Source organism: Chiloscyllium punctatum, chromosome 12 (assembly GCF_047496795.1).
Source record: "Chiloscyllium punctatum isolate Juve2018m chromosome 12, sChiPun1.3, whole genome shotgun sequence".
Classification (NCBI taxonomy): Eukaryota; Metazoa; Chordata; class Chondrichthyes; order Orectolobiformes; family Hemiscylliidae; genus Chiloscyllium; species Chiloscyllium punctatum.
The window spans coordinates 79,330,615-79,337,315 of record NC_092750.1 but is presented as its reverse complement, the minus strand read 5'-3'; the positions used below and the strand labels follow the sequence as shown (position 1 = coordinate 79,337,315).

Here is a 6,701-nt window from a genome sequence, read left to right as displayed (position 1 = left end):
CAAAAGGCCTTTTCCAGCATCCCTCTAATCTAGGCTCTTGTTTCCAGCATCTGCAGTCCTCACATTTGCACTGCTGGTGATTATATGTTAACCAAAAGCAAAATGGCGTACTGATGATTTTGATGGTGGGTAGATTGCTGTGCTCACATTTCTGGGTCGGAGAAATGGGGAAAAAGAATGCTTCACAGCTAACAGAACGAGAACTGAAAAGCAGTTAAATCAAACCAAAGGTTCAGACAGGGAGGGAATATTTCCCTGGAGTTTGAGTAGCTGGAAAGTGATTGTGTCCAGGAATAGACAGGATTTTGTTTTACAAGGGTTGAAAGTTTTAAAACTGTTATATTCAGACAGTTTACGTTATTTTCTTTAATTTTATTTGCTGTGCAAAATAACTTTTACAACATTTTAAAACCAAAATTTACAAACCTTTTGTTAAAGATAAATGTTAAATAAAATCCATCAAACCATCCCTCACTGAAAACTGTTGTGGAAGTGCAATCTCCTGGAGAATCCCTGCGAACTCCTTCCTGCCCAGGCTCCATGACTATATACAGACCTGGGGGATAGCAGCAGGAGGAGACCATTCAGCCTTTCAATCCTGCTCCACCATTCAATGGGAAACAGCTGACCATCCAGCTCAGTCTCCTGCTGTGTTCCAATCCCTTTTCATGACTTTACCTTGAAGAACTATATCTAAGTCCTCCTTTAGCTTCACTGCCTTTTGTTCCAGTGATGTTGCTGTGTTACTGTGTGGTTGTAGGCAGGGGTAATGTGATGGTGCTACCTCCTGGAGGATGCACTCAGCGTCCCTCATCATCCTGCAGGAACATCAACTGGGGTTCAGCAACTAGAGATAGAAACCATTTCCAGGATATGGGCATCACTGGCTCAGCCAGCATTTATTCCCCATCTCTAGTTACCCTTGAGAAGATGGTAGGGAGCTGCTGTCTTGTACAATTCACAGTCCATTTGGTGCAGAGAGATCGAAAATGCTGCGATGAGAGTGTTGCAGGATTTTGGCTGAGTGATTCTCTGTCTTTGCTTCTTCAAATGCTGGTTAACTTAATCATGATCTGCACATGACTTTGAGATTTCAGTCTGCAAATCTTCACCATCTAGCACCCTGTATAAAGGAATATGTACATGTTAGAAATTCAGAGCAGACAATTCTACTTACTCTTTTTCCCTTTCTTCCCTCAAAGCTGTAACCCTCCAGCCCACTTACTCTCTCCCACCATTCTGACTCTGCTACCCCCTAATGTACACCCTCCCCATTCCCATGGAGTAACTGATAAACAGATCCATGCCACCACTTCCCGTCCCTGGTTAGACTCTGCACCCTTTCTGGGTTCACTTCCTTTCCCTTCAGTTGCTGCAAGTGAATAATGTAACAGCAGAATGAAACAAAAGGAAAGAAAGGGAGGTGGCAGATCCTGGACAGAAGAGGAACCTTCAATCTGGGAGAATGGATCAGATCCTTCTTCGTTCCCCATTAGTTGATTCCGACCATTACAATGAATTGGGGATGGAGAGTGGTCCTACATGGATGTAGTGATACTTTGACCCCCTCCCCCAACAGATCAATACTATGAGTAAATACGTTCCTCCTCCAGCCAATCACAGTGTGAAAAACTTTCCGCAAAGCATATTTACCCAAAGCACATGCTCCAAAACCCGCACACATTTTGTACATGTACAGTGCCGTGTTTCCCCACACACGTGTGGTCCCTGCCTCAGGGATTGTGGGAGTTGTAGTCCCCATGACGCCATTGGAGCCCTGTCTCTGGAAAGTCAACGAAAAGTGTAGACTGGAGGGTGTTGTGTATCTGATCCCCATTCAGACACACATAACATTTGGATTGTCACTGGGTTTTATTGAAACATCTGCTTCCACAACCTGATTTTCTGATGTAAGGAATATAGATTCAGCCAACTGGGGTGTGGCGAGGATAATAGGAGCAGGAGATTTTAAGCAGAGGTGACTCAATGGTTAGCATTGCTGACTCACAGTGTCAGAGACCTGGATTTGGTTACAGCCTTAGGCAACTGTGTGGAGTTTACACGTGCTCCCTGCGTCACTGCGGGTTTCCTCTGGGTGCTCGAGTTTCATCCCACAGTCCAAAGATGTGCAGGTAAAGTGGATTGGCTATGCAAAATTCCCAGTGCCCATACGTGTGCAGGTTAAGCCATTAACCATGGGAAATACAGGGAATGGGTGAGTGTGAATGGGATGCTCATGATAGGGTTGGTGTGGACTCCATGGACGATTACCCTATTTCTGCACGGTAGGGCTCCTATTCCATTCTCATATAGAAGAATGTACCTATCTCAATGTGCTGTGTATCTGTGGAATTCCCTATTCAAAATGCGGTAGATGCTAGGACAATGAGCAAATTTACTGAAGAAATACAGATGTTGAATTTGCAATGAATTGAAGGGTAAGAGAGAGCAGGCAGGAAAATCCAGCTGAGACCGAGGCGAGCTCAATCAGCATGGTATTAAATGGTGGAGCTGCATTGCCTCTCCTGTGCCCAGTGCTTATCTTCTTGCGGTAATAACGGAAAAGCTGAATCCAAAACTCACCACCTTCACCAAAGGAGATTTTTGGAAAAAGCAGGATAGTCAGGTGGATTAGCGTTTCAAACTTCGAAAGTAAGGAAGCATGTGGGAGAAAATGATTTTTCAATTTTAAACTGAGGTGAGTTAGACCGGTTATAGTCCAACTTATTTAATTGGATCATGATGAAGGAGCAACGCTCCGAAATCCAGTGTGCTTCCAATTAAACCTGAGGGACTATAACCTGGTGTTGTGAGATTTTTAACTTTGTACACCCCAGTCCAACACCAGCATCTCCAGATCATGTAAACTGAGGGGAGACAGTGATTTATGGTTTTAGACTGTTCAGTACATTCACACCGTCCAGAATACTCTGTTTTGAACATTTATCCTGTACTTTATTACAAAGCCAAGGTCTCTGACAATGAAAACCAAAACATCCAGGTAACATGGCCTCACCTCGTAATCTGATAAAAGACTTGTGATAAATCTGGTTGAATTTAGAATACAGTTGGAAAGCGGGAAGATTAAATCCAATCCCAAGATCCTGTGTTTAAACAAAGGAGACTACAATAGGATGAGGCAGGAGTTGGCTAATGTAGACTGGAAGCAAAGACTTTAGGGTGGGACAGTTGACAGACAGTGGAGGAATATCAAATAATCTTTCAAACTGCTCAGCAAAATTATATATCAGTGAAAAGGGAGGACTGTAGGAAATGGAATAATCTGCCGTGGGTGGATAAGGAAATAAGGGAGTCTATCAAACTGAAATAGAAAGCATTCAAATTGGCAAAGACCAAGAAGAAACTAGGAGATTAGAAAAACTTTAAAGATCAACAGAAAGCTGGATGGGATTGGGGGAGAAAAGTGATGAGTAGCTATCCCCAGGGCTGGAATAGCAGTTTACACTGCTAGAGGGGAACCTATTATTTGGGGAACATATGGCCTCTGTAATTGTTGAAGCACTTAACTGTTACCATAGAGATAATCCTGATCAAGTGCAAAATCTCAGCACACTCCAAAAGCTTGTACTTCCAAATAAACCTGTTGGACTATAACTTGGTGATGTGTGGCTTTTAACTTTGCCCACCCCACTCCAACACCAGTTCTTCCACATCAGAATCCTGATAGACAGCCCCACGGAAACTGAAGTGCCTGTCAGATACCTGACTGAGCCACAGGGCCGTGAGGGAGGGGTATGTGGTTTAACCACAAAGTGCTGAGCTGAACTCGACTTTTTTAACTGCCATTGCCATGGAGATAATATTGAGAGACAGCGTCTATTCAAAACACAAACCACAAAGGTATAAGAATGGGAGCGGCACATCGGACAGGCGGGGAGTTACCTGATGCTGCCTGGAGGTGTTCTGCATGTACACTATCCAGGTAACTGCCATGTCTCATCAATAAAGACTCAAAGAAGACCTCTCAGAGTTCTGTGCCCAGTTATTCCTATCCAGCAGGGTTCAGGAATATGAGTACACAGCAGTCAGTCTTCACAGTGGAGGATACGAAGAACATGCCAGGAATTGATAAGGAGACTGAGGAAGGTGAAGACCAAGGAACAACCATTATCACGAAAGTGTTAGAGCTGGGCAAGCTAATGGAGCTAAAGGTAGACATGTCTCTTTGCCAGGATGGAATACATCCCAGGGTACTACCAGAGGTGGCGGGAGAAATAGAAAATATATTTGGAGTCAGAGTCCTACAGCAGAGACAGGCCCTTTGGCCCAATCTGGCCCATGCCGGCCAATATGTCCATCCACGCGAACCCATTTCCCTGCACTTGGCCCATCTGCATCTGACCCTTTGCTATCCATGTATTTGTCCAAATGTCTTTTACATGTTGTTAATGTACCCACCTCAACCACTTCCACTGGCAGCTCAGTCCATATACATACCACCTTCTATGTAAAACAGTTGCCCCTCAGGTTCCCTTTCATAATTTCTCCTCTCACCTTAAACTGATGCCCTCTACTCCTTGATTTCCTGGGAAAAAGACTGAGTGCATTCACCTTACCCAAGCCTGTCACAATATTATACACTGCCAGAAATAGATCTCCCCTCTGTTTCCTCTGCTCTAAACAAAAAAGAATCCTCGCTTGTCCAACCTCTCCCTCTAACTCAGACCCCTGAGCCCATTTCTTCTGCACCTTATCCAGTTGAATAACCGAAATCTTCACTGCATTCATCACATTTCCAGTGTCTCCCCACGGCGCTGGAACAGACGTGACATCGCCAACGGATTACAAGCCATGATCGAAAATTAACCCCATTACAACAATCCCGTTTTCATTGTATTTTCCATGGTGCAGGTATCCTTCTGTCTTTCTGGTTGCATGGTTAATTAAAAACTTGTCCTCATACAAAACAAATCTGTAACTTCATTATTCCTGGGAAATGTGACATGTATTTTCAGACTTTTAAAAACAAATGAAAGCTCTCTCCACATTCACCACGCTGACATGGACTTGGCTGTGTCTCAGTAATTTTTCCAGTCACATTGACACTTGAAATATTCGCCCACGGACAGAATACACACCTTTCTTTCCACATGAAAAGGCCAATGATATTCAGATCGGCACGGATTAAGTAACTGTCAAAACTGAACATGAAGTTCAATCTGAATTTCTCATTCACAAATCTGCCCTTTCAGTACCCTACAACAGAGAAAACAAGTCACCACCATTAACACAGGATGGAAATTCATAAGACAATTATAGTATTAAATTGTAGTTTCTTTGTTCCCCCAAAGCTTTAATTCTCAGTCTCACAATTTCTCCCTTCTGTGAACTGAAATCCAAACCAATCTCCTCACCCCTTTCCTCCACACCCAGTTCTAATGCTCTCTCCTCTCGTTGAATTCAGCTTCTTAGCTCCTGCCTGCAGACTAAGGACCAAAACAAAGGTGTGGCACGATGGCACTGCTGCCTCACAGCGTCCGTGTGGAATTTGCATGTTCTCTCCGTGTCTGCGTGGGTTTTCTCCGGGTGCGCCGGTTTTCTCCCACAATCCAAAGATGCATTGGTCAGGTGAATCGGCTAGGCTAAATTGCCCATAGTGTTATGTGCATTAGTCAGAGGGAAATGGGTCTGGGTGGGCTACACTTCCGAGGGTCGGTGTGGACTGGCTGGGCCGAAGGGCATGTTTCCACACTGCAGGAAGTCTAATCTAATCAAATCAATGAATCTGACTCGGAGTCTCCTGGGTGTTGGTGAATCCTCCCCCCACCTCCCAAGGTTTCCTAGTCAGACCAACATTGATTTTTTTTTTCCAATCTGGAACCTCTTATTTATTTCCTCCACACCAACCCTCTGATAAGAACCATCCTGCACACACTGGACAAATCACATCTGGTTGAACTAAAATGAACCAAATTAGAACTTTAATTGCAGGCCTACATTTGTTCCTTTCCATAACATTCCTGAATCTTCACCTGAGTTCTGATAACTTTCTGCAAAATGCTCCCCCCACCGATACGCCGACCACTTGTCACGATACCAGGGCAGGGACCAGTCCCCTGGGTCCTGTTCTCAGAGGGAGGGAGGAAGGGAGGGAGCAGCCAATGACAGATTAATCCCACACATCCAAAGCCTCCCTCGCTGGCACTGACCCATACTGCACATACGCCAACAATTGGCCAGCACTGCGCCCGTGCACAGGTCTCCCCTCCTACAGAGCATGCTCCAGATCACACAGGTGCCTGGGTGATTGACAGCAGCTGTGCCCAATAGAGTGGTGGGAGCGGGGCTGGAGGACTGGAACAATGGGATTGTAAACAACGAATGAATGTGGAGGACACTTGGGGATGGACAGGTCAGTGAGGGACAGGAGCAGTGCAGCAGCAGGAGGGGATCCTGGACAAACTGAGCAATGGGAGAGTCTGACAGGAGAGAAACGACAGGATGGTTCTGTTTGGAGACTCAGGCAGGGACAGCTGGGAGACAGTATGGCCTGGTGGCTTGGGCATGATTTCCAATCAGCCTCTTCAAAGCCGCTGTTACCAAACTCTGAACCCGATTCTCTTGGTCCAGAGGTAAGGACACTACCGCCATTTCTTGGTGGGCTCGTGGAAAGAAGGGAAGATTTTCTCAATCTCACTCACATGGAAACTCCATGAGCTCCTCCCACTTACTGTCTACGG

At 45.2% G+C, this 6,701-nt stretch overlaps 1 long non-coding RNA gene across 3 annotated transcripts in view; it reads right to left on the bottom strand.

Moving 5' to 3' along the window:
* Nucleotides 1-351: 351 nt before the first annotated feature.
* The window catches only part of LOC140483950 (uncharacterized), a 31,923-nt gene continuing 25,573 nt past the window's right edge, over nucleotides 352-6,701 (bottom strand). For 2 of the 3 annotated variants that reach the window (XR_011962071.1, XR_011962073.1), the window contains 2 exons: nucleotides 5,100-5,217; nucleotides 352-1,123 (listed from right to left, as the gene is read on the bottom strand). This is a non-coding gene — a long non-coding RNA (uncharacterized lncRNA). Of the gene's footprint in view, nucleotides 1,124-5,099; nucleotides 6,085-6,701 lie in introns of all 3 variants that reach the window. The other variant, XR_011962072.1, reaches the window with a different exon arrangement.